The sequence below is a fragment of the Nerophis lumbriciformis genome, linkage group LG36, assembly GCF_033978685.3.
Source record: "Nerophis lumbriciformis linkage group LG36, RoL_Nlum_v2.1, whole genome shotgun sequence".
Classification (NCBI taxonomy): Eukaryota; Metazoa; Chordata; class Actinopteri; order Syngnathiformes; family Syngnathidae; genus Nerophis; species Nerophis lumbriciformis.
The window spans coordinates 22,944,226-22,961,896 of record NC_084583.2 but is presented as its reverse complement, the minus strand read 5'-3'; the positions used below and the strand labels follow the sequence as shown (position 1 = coordinate 22,961,896).

The window sequence follows — 17,671 nt, the reverse complement described above, 5'->3', positions numbered from 1 at the left end:
CACAGGGGCATTTTTACCACTGTGTTACGTGGCCTTTCCTTTTAACAACACTCAGTAAACGTTTGGGAACTGAGGAGACACATTTTTGAAGCTTCTCAGGTGGAATTCTTTCCCATTCTTGCTTGATGTACAGCTTAAGTTGTTCAACAGTCCGTATTGTGGTATTTTAGGCTTCATATTGCGCCACACATTTTCAATGGGAGACAGGTCTGGACTACAGGCAGCAGGCCAGTCTAGTACCCACACTCTTTTACAAACCCGGTTTCCATATGAGTTGGGAAATTGTGTTAGATGTAAATATAAACGGAATACAAATCATTTTCAACCCATATTCAATTGAATGCACTACAAAGACAACATATTTGATGTTCAAACTCATAAACTTAATTTTTTTTGTGCAAATAATAATTAACTTAGAATTTCATGGCTGCAACACGTGCCAAAGTAGTTGGGAAAGGGCATGTTCACCACTGTGTTACATCACCTTTTCTTTTAACAACACTCAATAACGGGACGGCGTGGCGCAGTGGGAGAGTGGCCGTGCGCAACCCAAGGGTCCCTGGTTCAATCCCCACCTAGTACCAACCTCGTCATGTCCGTTGTGTCCTGAGCAAGACACTTCACCCTTGCTCCTGATGGGTGCTGGTTAGCGCCTTGCATGGCAGCTCCCTCCATCAGTGTGTGAATGTGTGTGTGAATGGGTAAATGTGGAAGTAGTGTCAAAGCGCTTTGAGTACCTTGAAGGTAGAAAAGCGCTATACAAGTACAACCCATTTATCATTTATTTATAATAAACGATTGGGAACTGAGGAAAGTAATTGTTGAAGCTTTGAAAGTGGAATTCGTTCCCATTCTTGTTTTATGTAGAGCTTCAGTCGTTCAACAGTCCGGGGTCTCCGCTGTCTTATTTTATGCTTCATAATGCGCCACACATTTTCGATGGGAGACAGGTCTGGACTACAGGCAGGCCAGTCTAGTACCCACACTCTTTTACAAACCCGGTTTCCATATGAGTTGGGAAATTGTGTTAGATGTAAATATAAACGGAATACAATGATTTGCAAATCCTTTTCAACCCATATTCAGTTGAATGCACTACAAAGACAACATATTTGATGTTCAAACTCATAAACTTTATTTTTTTTGTGCAAATAATAATTCACTTAGAATTTCATGGCTGCAACACGTGCCAAAGTAGTTGGGAAAGGGCGTGTTCACCACTGTGTTACATCACCTTTTCTTTTAACAACACTCAATAAACGATTGGGAACTGAGGAAACTAATTGTTGAAGCTTTGAAAGTGGAATTCGTTCCCATTCTTGTTTTATGTAGAGCTTCAGTCGTTCAACAGTCCGGGGTCTCCGCTGTCGTATTTTACGCTTCATAATGCGCCACACATTTTCAATGGGAGACAGGTCTGGACTGCAGACGGGCCAGGAAAGTACCCCGCACTCTTTTTTTACGAAGCCACGCTGTTGTAACACGTGCTGAATGTGGCTTGGCATTGTCTTTCTGAAATAAACAGGGACGTCCATGAAAAAGACGGCGCTTAGATGGCAGCATATGTTGTTCCAAAACCTGTATGTACCTTTCAGCATTAATGGTGCCTTCACAGATGTGTAAGTTACCCAGGCCTTGGGCACTAATGCACCCCCATACCATCACAGATGCTGGCTTTTCAACTTTGCGTCGATAACAGTCTGGATGGTTCGCTTCCACTTTGGTCCGGATGACACGATGTCAAATATTTCCAAAAACAATTTGAAATGTGGACTCGTCAGACCACAGAACACTTCTCCACTTTGCATGAGTCCATCTTAGATGATCTCGGGCCCAGAGAAGCCGGCGGCGTTTCTGGATGTTGTTGATAAATGGCTTTCGCTTTGCATAGTAGAGCTTTAACTTGCACTTACAGATGTAGCGACCAACTGTATTTAGTGACAGTGGTTTTCTGAAGTGTTCCTGAGCCCATGTGGTGATATCCTTTAAAGATTGATGTCGGTTTTTGATACAGTGCCGTCTGAGGGATCGAAGGTCACGGTCATTCAATGTTGGTTTCCGGCCATGCCGCTTACGTGGAGTGATTTCTCCAGATTCTCTGAACCTTTTGATGATATTATGGAGCGTAGATGTTGAAATCCCTAAATTTCTTGCAATTGCACTTTGAGAAACGTTGTTCTTAAACTGTTTGACTATTTGCTCACGCAGTTGTGGACAAAGGGGTGTACCTCGCCCCATCCTTTCTTGTGAAAGACTGAGCATTTTTTGGGAAAGCTGTTTTTATACCCAATCATGGCACCCACCTGTTCCCAATTAGCCTGCACACCTGTGGGATGTTCCAAATAAGTGTTTGATGAGCATTCCTCAACTTTATCAGTATTTATTGCCACCTTTCCCAACTTCTTTGTCACGTGTTGCTGGCATCAAATTCAAAAGTTAATGATTATTTGCAAAAAAAAAAAAAAGTTTATCAGTTTGAACATCAAATATGTTGTCTTTGTAGCATATTCAACTGAATATGGGCTGAAAATGATTTGTAAATCATTGTATTCCGTTTATATTTACATCTAACACAATTTCCCAACTCAAATGGAAACGGGGTTTGTAGATTTCATCTGTTGTCTTTAACAGTAAGCGGCCGGGAGCAATAGGAGGAGAGGATACGGACGGGACTGAAAAGTCACGTTCTGGGGGGGAGAAGGACTTTTGATAAAACCTATGCACATTAAAACCTTTGTTAAAAACTGCACGCTTGGCTCTTGTGCCGTGTCTACAGTGGAACTGTTAGGAAGCGACTTCCACACCCATTTACCATAAAGACAGTGATTTTTCTGACTTTTAAAAGAAATGCTCCATGACGCGTGTGTGTGTGACATTTCCCTGCAAATGTCCCTGATATTTGTTCTGGGGAAACACACAAGCCAGAGTTATGAGCAAAATGTAAAAACAAGAAGAAAAAAAAACAATCCAGGCTTGATATGATGAATTTCCATGTACCTACGCATGGATCACATGTTGCAGTGCCGACGCAGAATAGGTCAAGACGTACCCTATACATGGATCTTCTCGCCCAGTACACAACGTCCATTAATAGTCAGCAATAAGTCGACAGTGTCAGCCACCTGTTGAGTTCCTTATGTGTATATACTGTAAACTGTCACTTCTCGCTGTCTGCTCATCTGACTATGAGCTCATGAAGTGGTCTGGGGCACAAGATTATGGCGACCGGTTACTTCAGTAGCTGGTCGTCGTGTTCTGCAGCCGTTTGCCGGCACTACTTTGATGGACTAAATGCCCTCATGGACACAATTACACTTTGTGTCTGTTCAACTTTTATTCAGCGGTGAGTCATAATGTCCTTTGTAATACTTTTAGTCCCGTTTTACGCGGCTGTCCATTCAAAAGCCCAAAGTGATAATTGCTGATTAATAGGGGTGTAACAGTAAACAAAAATTTCGGTTCGGTACATACCTCGGTTCCAGTGACGTGCGGTGAGGTTGATGACTGGTGAGGCACTGACTTCATCACAGTCAGATTTACAAACATATGAACCCTAAAGAGTATCTTATTCACCATTTGATTGGCAGCAGTTAACGGGTTATGTTTAAAAGCTCATACCAGCATTCTTCCTTGCTTGGCACTCAGCATCAAGGCTTGGAATTGGGGGTTAAATCACCAAAAATGATTCCCAGGCGAGGCGCCGCTGCTGCCCACTGCTCCCCTCACCTCCCAGGGGGTGATCAAGGCGATGGGTCAAATGCAGAGGACACATTTCATTACACCTAGTGTGTGTGTGACAATCATTGCTACTTTAACTTAACTTTAACTTTACACATACAAACTGTAGCACACAAAAAAGCACATTTAATAAAAAAAACATTATTATGGTCTTACCTTTACTTAGAAATTAAGTCCATGCGCCGCAACTAAAGCCCTCACTTAAACTTTCCACGTGCAAGATTGAATCTATTTAAAAAAGTGTAACCTGAGGGTTTATAAATGTCGCCTATACTGTATGAAACTACAAAATAACAAACACGGAGGCTCCAGTTTACACGAGGACCACTTTATTTACCTTCTTTCAAAAACCTCCGCAACGTGACACCACTTCCGCTCTTAGCGCCTTCAAAATAAGAGCTCAAGGCATGTACTGTATAACAGCGCATAACAGGAACTTAACATCACAAAGAGGAAAGCCCATGAAAATAGGTTACAAAAGTTATTTAATAAGAAGCCAAAAAGTGCAAAAACAATAATGTTCGTGTTGGAGGAGTTGTGAATTAGGTACACCTGCAGTCTGCAGGTGTATCTAATGTTGTGTCCCTGTCCCTGCAGTCACTCACAACTCCTCCAACACCAACATTATTGTTTTTGCACTTTTTGGCTTCTTATGAAATATTTTTTTTAAATATATTCAATCTTGCACGTGGAAAGTTTAAGTGTGGGCTTTAGTTGATATAACAATTCTACGGCGGGGGTGCAGGAGGCGAGCCTCAGCCAGTGCGTCTTTTGCAGCCGTTTTATGATCGCTCAGCACAAGAAATACTTTACACACATACAGTTGTTGACAAAATACACTGTACATTATATACCTCAGCTAACTAAACTATGGAAATGTATAATATAGTTCATATAGCAATACAGTGTCACTGCACAGCAGGCCAGCAGTTAGCCGAGTCATTGCGCAATCCATGTTGAGGCACTCAGTGACGTGCCTCAACTGGCTGCTGTTCACCGCACCGTCTCTTCTCAGTATTTGAACGGCAAATGTGAAAATTCAGCAATTTTGAATAAAAATAATCTAAAACTGGTGAAGTTAAATGGAAAATAACTTTATAGTATAATCACTGGATACAGATAACAATTTAATTTTTTTTTTTCTTATTACATTTTTTTTCTTTCCATGATGGCAGGTGAGGCCCCGCCTCACCTGCCTCTAGTGACTGCACGTCATTGCTCGGTTCAGAGGTCACGGTTCGGTTCATTTTCGGTACGGTAAGAAAACAACAAAATATAAATTTTTTGGTTATTTATTTACCAAATTTGTAAACAATGGCTTTATCCTTTTAACATTGGGAACACTATAATAATTCTGTCCACTTTAATCAACATGAAACTGCCTCGAGTTGTTGCTCGGATTAAATAAAATGACAAAACTTTTCTTCTACATATAAAAAGTGCAACATTAAAGGGGAACATTATCACCAGACCTATGTAAGCCATACTTGCCAACCCTCCCGGATTTTCCGGGAGACTCCCGAAATTCAGCGCCTCTCCCGAAAACCTCCCGGGACAAATTTTCTCCCGAAAATCTCCCGAAATTCAGGCGGAGCTGGAGGCCACGCCCCCTCCAGCTCCATGCGGACCTGAGTGACGTGTTGACAGCCTGTTCACAACATTGCCGTAAACAGCAATGTTGTGACACTTTTAAACAGGACAATACTGCCATCTACTGTACATGCATATGTGACCCACCCATAATGTGTCACATTTTTGTGTTGATTTATTTATTTTATTTTGTGGTTTGAATTCGTTTTTGGAGCTGTCATTACACATTTATCAGTATTCACATTGGTCAGTAGGGGGCAGTAGGGCGTTTCTTCCCAATTGAATGCTATCACCTGCAGACCGGAAGTGTCTTATCTTTCTGATGAGAGCGACCAGTCTGTGAACAATTGAAACGTCCTGTGTGCTTTTTCCTCCTGTATAACAGGTTAGTTTTGGTGAATCAACTCACTGAATAATATCCATGTGATCTTTATAAGTTTAAGTACACATTCTGATGGTGGAGCCTAACTCTAAAGTGTTTGTGAGTTGTAGTTTGTATTTGTGAATGAATCCAGTGCACAGCTGCAGTAATCAATACAAAAAGGCGACGTGAGTGCGCAATGTTTATATAGGAACTTCTGATCCTAATTCAGACTCCCAAATTAGAGCTCCCGTTTTCTTATTGATTTTATAATGTATATTTATATAATGTGTGTGTTCTGAAATAGTGACAGAGAATAGAACAAGGATGGACAATTCAACCCTTAACTCAACAATGAGTAGATGAGTGTTATGTGTGTGTGTATATATATATGTGTAAATAAATGAACACTAAAATTCAAGTATTTATTTTATTTATTTATTTATATATATACTGTATGTATATATATAGCTAGAATTCACTGAAAGTCAAGTATGTCTTATATATATATATATATATATATCTTAACCACGCCACCAACCACGCCCCCCCCGCCCCACCCCCGACCACGCCCCCACCCCCCACTTCCCGAAATCGGAGGTCTCAAGGTTGGCAAGTATGATGTAAGCGTCAATATATACCTTGATGTTGCAGAAAAAAAGACCATATATTTTTTTAACCGATTTCCGAACTCTAAATGGGTGAATTTTGGCGAATTAAACGCCTTTCTAATTTTCGCTCTCGGAGCGATGACGTCACAACGTGGCGTCACATCGGGAAGCAATCCGCCATTTTCTCAAACACCGAGTCAAATCAGCTCTGTTATTTTTCCGTTTTTTCGACTGTTTTCCGTACCTCGGAGACATCATGCCTCGTCGGTGTGTTGTCGGAGGGTGTAACAACACGAACGGGGACGGATTCAAGTTGCACCAGTGGCCCAAAGATGCCAAAGTGGCAAGAAATTGGACGTTTGTTCCGCACACTTTACGGACGAAAGCTATGCTACGACAGAGATGGCAAGAATGTGTGGATATCCTGCGACACTCAAAGCAGATGCATTTCCAACGATAAAGTCAAAGAAATCTGCCGCCAGACCCCCATTGAATCTGCCGGAGTGTGTGAGCAATTCAGGGACAAAGGACCTCGCTAGCACGGCAAGCAATGGCGGCAGTTTGTTCCCGCAGACGAGCGAGCTAAACCCCCTGGATGTCTTGGCTCACACCGTCCCGAAGATGATCAAGAGAAGAATATCGACCCTAGCTTCCCTGGCCTGCTGACATCAACTCCAAAACTGGACAGATCAGCTTTCAGGAAAAGAGCGCGGATGAGGGTATGTCTACAGAATATATTAATTGATGAAAACTGGGCTGTCTGCACTCTCAAAGTGCATGTTGTTGCCAAATGTATTTCATATGCTGTAAACCTAGTTCATAGTTGTTAGTTTCCTTTAATGCCAAACAAACACATACCAATCGTTGGTTAGAAGGCGATCGCCGAATTCGTCCTCGCTTTCTCCCGTGTCGCTGGCTGTCGTGTTGTTTTCGTCGGTTTCGCTTGCATACGGTTCAAACCGATATGGCTCAATAGCTTCAGTTTCTTCTTCAATTTGGTTTTCGCTACCTGCCTCCACACTACAACCATCCGTTTCAATACATGCGTAATCTGTTGAATCGCTTAAGCCGCTGAAATCCGAGTCTGAATCCGAGCTAATGTCGCTATAGCTTGCTGTTCTTTCCGCCATGTTTGTTTGTGTTGGCATCACTATGTGACGTCACAGGAAAATGGACGGGTGTTTATAACGATGGTTAAAATCAGGCACTTTGAAGGTTTTTTTAGGGATATTGTGTGATGGGTAAAATTTTTATAAAAAATTTGAAAAATATAATAAGCCACTGGGAACTGATTTTTAATGGTTTTAACCCTTCTGAAATTGTGATAATGTTCCCCTTTAAGGTGAAGCTCAGGAAAGATACTGGCACTAACTGTTGGCGTGCCCTGGAAGGGTCCAGATGCAAGGAAATGCATATCGCAAGATTTGTTTTTCATGTGCTAAATAACGAATTGATCATTTTCTTCTTGCAGTATTCTGGCCCATCTGATTCTCAGCACAAATTCAGCACATTGATGAAGACAGACACACTAATAGATCCCACTCTTTATTGTGTTCACTTAAGAGTCATTCTCATTGACATCCCACTGGGTTGTGAGTTTATCCTTGCCCTTATGTGGGATCTGAACCGAGGATGTTGTTGTGGCTTGTGCAGCCCTTTGAGACACTTGTGATTTAGGGCTATATAAATAAACGTTGATTGATTGATCGATTAAGAGACCATCTGCCGCAAATTAATTTAGTAGGTCATCTTTGTGTGGGCCATCGAGTTTGCACATGTTTGAATACCTGCAAACCTTTTGTCATGTCTGTGTAATCATGTTTTGTTTTAGTCATGTTCGGTTTTGTTTTTGGACTTTTTGTGCACTTTTGTTTTGTTTTGTCACCATAGCAACCCATTAGTTTTCACCTGTCACGTCACGCACCTGTTTCACGTTTTGAGTCACGCACCTGTTTTCGTTAATCATGTCTGTAGTATTTAAGTTCATTGTTTTCAGTTCGTCGTCCTGGCGAAATCCCGCATTCATACCCCTGTCACACTCTGTCTACCTCTGCGCACTTCATGCCATGTCCAAGTAAGTTTTTTCTATTAATGCCACAGTTAGTGTTTTTGTTTAATTGTTCACAGTTTTTTGCCCACGTGCAAGTCTTTTTGTTTTGTTAGTCAAGTTTGTACTTCCGCCTTGAGCGCGCTTTTTGTTCCTTTGAGTGTTATAACTAAATATGTATTCACCTTCACGCCACATCTGGTCCAAATCTTTTGCACCTCGGGAGAACAAACCACGCCATAGTCCAAGTCCTGACACCTTTAGTAGATCAGGCCCACAGAGTTTCCATAACATTTGTTTTTCATAACTGTTGCCCATTTATTGTGTTTAGTTTACTTTTTTAATTAATGCAGAAGCGGCATTAATTTAACCCTTTACTCTCACTTTGAACCCATAAATCTATTTATTTACCTTTTCATAAAAACGTTAAACATTATCTGAAGTATAAACACATGATTATTTAATATAACAGATTGTAGTTGCCTTTTTTTTATCCATCCATCCGTCCATCCGTCCATCCATCTTCAACCGTTTATTCGGAATCGGGTCGCGGGGACAACAGCTCCAGCAGAGACCCCCAGACTTCCCTCTCCAGAGCAACATTAGCAACTTCCTCCTGGGGAATCCCGAAGCGTTCCCAGGCCAGAGAGGAGATGTAATCCCCCCATCTGGTCCTTGGCCTGCCGCGGGGTCTCCTCCCAGTGGGACGTGCAACCAGGACCTCCCTAGGGAGACGCTCGTGAGGCATCCGCACGAGATGCCCGAACCACCTAAGCTGGCTCCTTTCCAAGCGAAGGAGCAGCGGCTCTCCTCCGAGTCTCTCTCGGGTGACTGAACTTCTCACCCTATCTCTAAGGGAGATGCCAGCCACCCTTCTGAGGAAACTCATTTTGGCCGCTTGTATCCGCGATCTTATTCTTTCGGTCATGACCCACACTTCATGACCATAGGTGAGAGTAGGAATGTAGATAGCTCGGTAGACCGAGAGCTTTGCCTTCTGGCTCAGCTCTCGTTTGGTCACAACAGTGCGGCAGAGAGACTGCAATACTGCCCCAGCTGCTCCGTTTCTCCGGCTGATTTCCTTCTCCATCTTTCCCTCACTCGTGAACAAGACCCCGAGATACTTAAACTCCTCCACCTGGTACAGAGTCTCGTCCTCTACCTGGACTGTACAATCCATAAATAACGATACAATTATGTTGCGGGCCACATCTGGCCCACGGGCCTTGAGTTTGACACCTGTGTTGTAGACTGTCCAATCACTGTGCCGTGTCCATCTTGCCATACTATCACAGGCTGTGTTGTCATATGAGGTGTAAGAAGAGAACTAACAAGCTTCCTGTACAGGAATGAGGTTTCTCTGTTTAGCCCCTATGGCCGGGGTCTCCAACATGTCGCTCTCGCTTGCCACCTGATTATGAATAGCTCACCAAAGCTTAAAAAAATATGTGCACACAAACTCTTATTGTCTTTACCCACAAAGGTTATACAATTTATTTTGACGAGTGCATTCTTTTTCACCTAGGGCCACATTCTGAAAAATCAAAGAATGCAAGGGCAACATTGACAGTCTTCACTTTTGTTTTTCTAAAAAGGCTATAAAAATATGTTGTACCGTATTTTCCGCACTATTAGCCGCACCTAAAAACCACAAATTTACTCAAAAGCTGACAGTGCGGCTTATAACCCGGTGCGCTTTATATATGGATTAATATTAAGATTCATTTTCATAAAGTTTCGGTCTCGCAACTACGGTAAACAGCCGCCATCTTTTTTCCCCGTAGAAGAAGAAGTGCTTCTTCTTCTACGCAAGCAACCGCCAAGGTAAGCACCCGCCCCCATAGAACAGGAAGCGCTTCTTCTTCTACTGTAAGCAACCACCCGCCCGCGTAAAAGAAGAAAAAGAGCGCGGATATTACGTTTCATTTCCTTTGTGTGTTTACATCTGTAAAGACCACAAAATGGCTCCTACTAAGCGACAGGTTTCCGGTTCATGAAAAGACGCAATCTCTCCATCCGCACACGGACTACTATTTCACAGCAACTGCCTAAAGACTTTCAAGAAAAGCTGGCTACTTTCCGTGCATATTGTAAAAACAAGATAGCTGAAAAAAAGATCCGGCCAGAGAACATTATCAACATGGACGAGGTTCCACTGACTTTTGATATTCCTGTGAACCGCACTGTGGATACAACGGGAGCACGTACGGTGAATATTCGCACCACAGGGAATGAGAAGTCATCCTTCACTGTGGTTCTAGCTTGCCATGCTAATGGCCAGAAACTTCCACCCATGGTGATATTCAAAAGGAAGACCTTGCCAAAAGAGACCTTTCCAGCCGGCGTCATCATAAAAGCTAACTCGAAGGGATGGATGAAGAAAAGATGAGCGAGTGGTTAAGGTAAGTTTAAGTTTACGCGAAGAGGCCGGGTGGCTTTTTTCACGCAGCTCCGTCCATGTTGATATACGACTCCATGCGCGCCCACATCACGCTGGTTTTTAATATATTATTAAAGTTTGACTGACCTATTTGACTGTTTTTTTGACATTCCTTTAGCGCAGTTAGATGCGGCTTACAACACGGGGCGGCTTATAGGTGGACAAAGTTTTGAAATATGCCGTTCATTGAAGGCGCGGCTTATAACCCAGGGCGCCTTATGGTGCGGAAAATACGGTACTATACATTTTATAACAAAACTTTGTGTTTTTATTCATTATTAGTATCAACATTTCACAATTTTCTCTTTACATTGTGCCTTTTGGTGTACGTTTTCCCATCTTTTCAGGGTTTGAACTTTGGATACGCCTGTATTGAAATAAACAAATCCAATGGCGCCTCGGACTACATTAGGGCAGGGGTGCTTATGGGATAATTAGTCATTTTGCAATGCAGTCGGCTGGAAATGATAGAAAGCGCCACTCTACATAGCAACCGACGCAGCGGTCAAAGTTGGAATTGCCACAAAACACATTTTAAGATATTCAAAACACTACTGGTAGCTAAAGTGGATAGTGCACCGTCCCCCCCAATTCGTCACGTTTCATGTGTCGGGTAAACCGTGACGAATGGGGCCGTATGAGTCCCCTTCCTAAAATGATGATGATTTTAATCTACATTTAAAACACTTCCTTGTGGTCAAGAAAATATGTTTTGGTGTACATTTTGCTCGACAGTCACATTAAAACAGTTTTTTTTTTAAATCTGTCTAGAAGATATTCATTTGTGCAGGCGTTCCTAGATTGCAAATGAAACCACTTCCCACACTCTCTCTAATATCAGAATAAATCATCTTTTAAAAATATACACTATTTAAATGTCAACATTGAAGTCGTTTTTTTTCAAAAACTAACATCATATAGATCAGGGGTGGGCAATTAATTTTTACCGGGGGCCGCATGAGCAATCCGAGCACTGCTGGAGGGCCACACCGACAATATTTCAATTAAATTTTGCTCAAATTATTTTTGATATACCGTAAGATAAATAATAATAATAATAATAATAATAATAATAATAATAATAATATCCATCCATCCATCCATCTTCTTCCGCTTATCCGAGGTCGGGTCGCGGGGGCAGCAGCTTAAGCAGGGAAGCCCAGACTTCCCTCTCCCCAGCCACTTCATCCAGCTTTTCCTGTGGGACCCCGAGGCGTTCCCAGGCCAGCCGGGAGACATAGTCTTCCCAACGTGTCCTGGGTCTTCCCCGCGGCCTCCTACCGGTGGGACGTGCCCTAAACACCTCCCTAGGGAGGCGTTCGGGTGGCATCCTGACCAGATGCCCGAACCACCTCATCTGGCTCCTCTCCATGTGGAGGAGCAGCGGCTTTACTTTGAGCTCCTCCCGGATGGCAGAGCTTCTCACCCTATCTCTAAGGGAGAGCCCCGCCACCCGGCGGAGGAAACTAATTTCGGCCGCTTGTACCCGTGATCTTGTCCTTTCGGTCATAACCCAAAGCTCATGACCATAGGTGAGGATGGGAACGTAGATCGACCGGTAAATTGAGAGCTTTGCCTTCCGGCTCAACTCCTTCTTCACCACAACGGATCGATACAGCGTCCGCATTACTGAAGATGCCGCACCGATCCGCCTGTCGATCTCACGATCCACTCTTCCCCCACTCGTGAACAAGACTCCGAGGTACTTGAACTCCTCCACTTGGGGCAAGATCTCCTCCCCAACCCGGAGATGGCACTCCACCCTTTTCCGGGCGAGAACCATGGACTCGGACTTGGAGGTGCTGATTCTCATCCCAGTCGCTTCACACTCAGCTGCGAACCGATCCAGTGAGAGCTGAAGATCCTGGCCAGATGAAGCCATCAGGACCACATCATCTGCAAAAAGCAGAGACCTAATCCTGCAGCCACCAAACCAGATCCCCTCAACGCCTTGACTGCGCCTAGAAATTCTGTCCATAAAAGTTATGAACAGAATCGGTGACAAAGGGCAGCCTTGGCGGAGTCCAACCCTCACTGGAAACGTGTCCGACTTACTACCGGCAATGCGGACCAAGCTCTGGCACTGATCATACAGGGAGCGGACTGCCACAATCAGACAGTCCGATACCCCATACTCTCTGAGCACTCCCCACAGGACTTCCCGAGGGACATGGTCGAATGCCTTCTCCAAGTCCACAAAACACATGTAGACTGGTTGGGCAAACTCCCATGCACCCTCAAGGACCCTGCCGAGAGTATAGAGCTGGTCCACAGTTCCACGACCAGGACGAAAACCACACTGTTCCTCCTGAATCCGAGGTTCGACTATCCGGCGTAGCCTCCTCTCCAGTACACCTGAATAGACCTTACCGGGAAGGCTGAGGAGTGTGATCCCACGATAGTTAGAACACACCCTCCGGTTCCCCTTCTTAAAGAGAGGAACCACCACCCCGGTCTGCCAATCCAGAGGTACCGCCCCCGATGTCCACGCGATGCTGCAGAGTCTTGTCAACCAAGACAGCCCCACAGCATCCAGAGCCTTAAGGAACTCCGGGCGAATCTCATCTACCCCCGGGGCCTTGCCACCGAGGAGCTTTTTAACTACCTCAGCAACCTCAGCCCCAGAAATAGGAGAGCCCACCACAGACTCCCCAGGCACTGCTTCCTCATAGGAAGACGTGTTGGTGGGATTGAGGAGGTCTTCGAAGTATTCCCTCCACCGATCCACAACATCCGCAGTCGAGGTCAGCAGAACACCATCCTCACCATACACGGTGTTGATAGTGCACTGCTTCCCCTTCCTGAGGCGGCGGATGGTGGACCAGAATTGCTTCGAAGCCGTCCGGAAGTCGTTTTCCATGGCCTCACCGAACTCCTCCCATGTCCGAGTTTTTGCCTCTGCGACCGCTGAAGCCGCACACCGCTTGGCCTGTCGGTACTTGTCCGCTGCCTCAGGAGTCCTATGAGCCAAAAGAACCCGATAGGACTCCTTCTTCAGCTTGACGGCATCCCTCACCGCCGGTGTCCACCAACGGGTTCTAGGATTACCGCCACGACAAGCACCAACTACCTTGCGGCCACAGCTCCAATCAGCCGCCTCGACAACAGAGGCGCGGAACATGGTCCATTCGGACTCAATGTCCAGCACCTCCCTCGTGACATGTTCAAAGTTCTTCCGGAGGTGGGAATTGAAACTCTCTCTGACAGGAGACTCTGCCAGATGTTCCCAGCAAACCCTCACAATGCGTTTGGGCCTGCCAGGTCTGTCCGGCATCCTCCCCCACCATCGCAGCCAACTCACCACCAGGTGGTGATCGGTAGAAAGCTCCGCCCCTCTCTTCACCCGAGTGTCCAAAACATGAGGCCGCAAATCCGATGACACAACTACAAAGTCGATCATGGAACTGCGGCCTAGGGTGTCCTGGTGCCAAGTGCACATATGGACACCCTTATGTTTGAACATGGTGTTTGTTATTGACAATCTGTGACAAGCACAAAAGTCCAATAACAAAACACCACTCGGATTCAGATCCGGGCGGCCATTCTTCCCAATCACGCCTCTCCAGGTTTCACTGTCGCTGCCAACATGAGCATTGAAGTCTCCCAGTAGAACGAGGGAATCACCCGGGGGCGCACTCTCAAGTACTCCCTCGAGTGAATCCAAAAAGGGTGGGTACTCTGAGCTGCGGTTTGGCGCATAAGCGCAAACCACAGTCAGGACCCGTTCCCCCACCCGAAGGCGGAGGGAAGCTACCCTCTCGTCCACCGGGTTGAACTCCAATGTGCAGGCTCTGAGCCGGGGGGAAACAAGAATTGCCACCCCAGCCCGTCGCCTCTCACTGCCGGCAACGCCAGAGTAGAAGAGAGTCCAGCCCCTCTCGAGAGAAGTGGTTCCAGAGCCCTTGCTGTGCGTCGAAGTGAGTCCGACTATATCTAGCCGGAACTTCTCCACCTCGCGCACTAGCTCAGGCTCCTTCCCCCCCAGCGAGGTGACGTTCCACGTCCCAAGAGCTAGCTTCTGTAGCCGAGGATCGGACCGCCAAGTGCCCTGCCTTCGGCTGCCGCCCAGCTCACATCGCACCCGACCTCTATGACCCCTGCTATGGGTGGTGAGCCCATTGGAGGGGGGACCCACGTTGCCTCTTCGGGCTGTGCCCGGCCGGGCCCCATGGGGACAGGCCCGGCCACCAGGCGCTCGCCATCGTGCCCCACCTCCGGGCCTGGCTCCAGAGGGGGGCCCCGGTGACCCGCGTCCGGGCGAGGGAAATCTGGGTTCCTTGTCAGTGTTCCTCATAGAGATCTTCTGCTAAATAATAATAATAATAATAATAATAATTATTATTATTATTATTATTATTATTATTATTATTATTTCATTTAACCTAACTTAACTTTATACAAACGCAGATTGCTTTTGATGGTTTTATTTTTAACACTGTCTTACACAACACTTCCTGATGTATAATACAATGCAAAAATGTCAATTTCTGTCACTTTATCCTGCATCCTCTTTAAAAGTCCAACATTTTTCCCCGTCAGATTTGGACAACCATCTGTTGTCACACCTGCCAGCTTGTCCCATTTCAGTCCTAACATATCCAAACACGCCTTTACCTATGTGAACAAGTCATTACCTGTGGTTGTCTCTTTAATTGACTGCATGGCTGCCAGCCACTCCGTGATTTGAAAGTCTGCAGTTATCCCACGTAAGAAGATGAGCAGCTGGGCGGTGTCACGTACATCGCAGCTCTCATCCAAAGCCAGCGAAAAACAGTCAAAGTCGGCCGTCCTGTTCTTCAGCTGAAGCTCCAAGTTTCCAGCGATGGTCTCAACCCAATCGTTACAGTGCGTCGGGAGAGTGACACGTTCTCAAATGCGCCCCTCTTCTCCGGGCATATCAGCGCAACAGAGTCCAATAAGCACTCCTTAATAAACTCTGTCAGAAAACGCCGTACTTTTTCTGGCGATTTTGTGAGAAATGACGAAACTTGTCCTGACGGCTGCATCTCTGGGGGTGTGAAATTTGGCAAAAAGTCCTTGTTGGGTTTGCAGTTTTACCATCAACTTCATCAGACAGATTCCGTTATTTTTCCTCGTGTAGTGGCGATTCAAATTATATTCTTTAAACACAGCAACCTGTGTATCACAAATTAAGCTTTACCTTTAATTTCTGTAAAGAAATACTTGGCAGTCCATGTCTTGTTGGAAACACGGCATTCGTCATCAACTTTTCTCTTTTTAGCGTCTCGGGAGTAACCGTGCATCACTTGTCGCTGTGCACCTTCACTCACAGGTTACACACGCCCATAAATAACACTTTTCAAAATAAAAGCAGCACAGTTGTATTGCACGCAGGACATACATTTATTTTGTAATTTGTGATTGCCGCTGTTCACATTCACTCACAATCGCGCACGAGCATAGTCCACACGGAAGTAATACAAATAACGCTTTTCAAAACAAAAGCAGCACCGTTGTATTGCACACTCGACATAGATACTTTTTAAAATGTATTTTGTAATTTATGATTGGCCTCACGCGGGACGGACAGGGACGCACAAAGGGCGGGCTGTAGAATGCCCAGGTCTGATATAGATTCACCCGGTCACAGGTACACCTGCATACCTGCCAACTTTTGAAATCAGAAAAACCTAGTAGCCAGCGTCCAGGGGCCGCAGGCCCTGGTAGGTCCAGGACAAAGTCCTGGTGGGGGGTTCCTTCGCCCCCCGACGCAAAATGATTATTAGCATTCAGACAGGTTAAAATGTTGCTAAAACCATCACTTTTCTATCAGTCACAGTGACTTTTCAAAACAAAAATATTACAGCAAAAATCATATGGGTTGATTGACATGTTTATTCTGTAAGCTAACTTCAATAGTTTGAAATTATTTTGACAGTTAATGCCAGTTATCCTGTCAACCTTTCACAATACTTCAATTTGTTAATTGAAAGTATAAACAGTATAAACACTTTTTACAGTAAACAAATGGTAAAACAGTACTAAACAATTCCATTAAAAAAACAATTGGTGTCATTATTAACTTTCTGTCCAAGCTTGTATAATCTACTGCCTTGTTCAATTGTAAAAAATATTCTGTGCCTAAAATTCACATTTCTATCACAATTATCATACTGTAAACATGGTAAGCTAACTTCATTAAAATTAATAGTCCTGTCAATAGCATGGAATTACAATTCAAATGTAGTTTTTTTGTAAGCCTTTCAAAAGAATTCAAAATATGAAAAATTCATGAAAATTAATTTAAGCCATCAGACACTTGAAAAGTGGCACATCACATCTCTAATGTAATCATTTGAACTTTTCAACAGAAATAGCACTGCAAAAATATTAAGGACATACTTCTGTATTTTGGTAGTTATGCTGTCAACATTTAACAAGATTTCTTCAACTTGGACTTGAAAGCATAAATAGTATAAACACTTTTAACAGTATAACAGTACTAAACAATTCCAATAGATAACATTGGTGTCATTACCTTTTTGTGGCTAAAATCCGAAAAACGTTGAAAGTTTTCCACTTGTATCGCTAGCAACGGCATTAGACTTGTGTTTTTTTGTCCCAACGTGGTCTTTTACATCGCTAATTCCTCCGTGTCCGATCGAAAAATCTTGTCTGCACAAGGTGCAATTCGCGTAGTTTTCACCCTTTTTGGAACGGATAATTATTCCCGGATAGGCTTTTGAATATTCTTCACGGAATGACTGCAGTTTTCTTTTCGGTTTAAGACTCGTATGCGATTTTTCTCCGGCTGATTCCATGATCGTTCGCTCGTTTGGAAACAATGGCAACTGGTGCCTCGTGCTTGGCAGCGGTGCTATAAATAGCCTCGCGGAATGGCTCGATAGGAAGTTACGGGAAGC

At 44.4% G+C, this 17,671-nt stretch overlaps 1 protein-coding gene across 2 annotated transcripts in view; it reads right to left on the bottom strand.

Moving 5' to 3' along the window:
* The window catches only part of gabrb2a (gamma-aminobutyric acid type A receptor subunit beta2a), a 233,893-nt gene that overhangs the window by 77,854 nt on the left and 138,368 nt on the right, over positions 1-17,671 (bottom strand). The gene's annotated exons all lie outside the window — the stretch shown is intronic.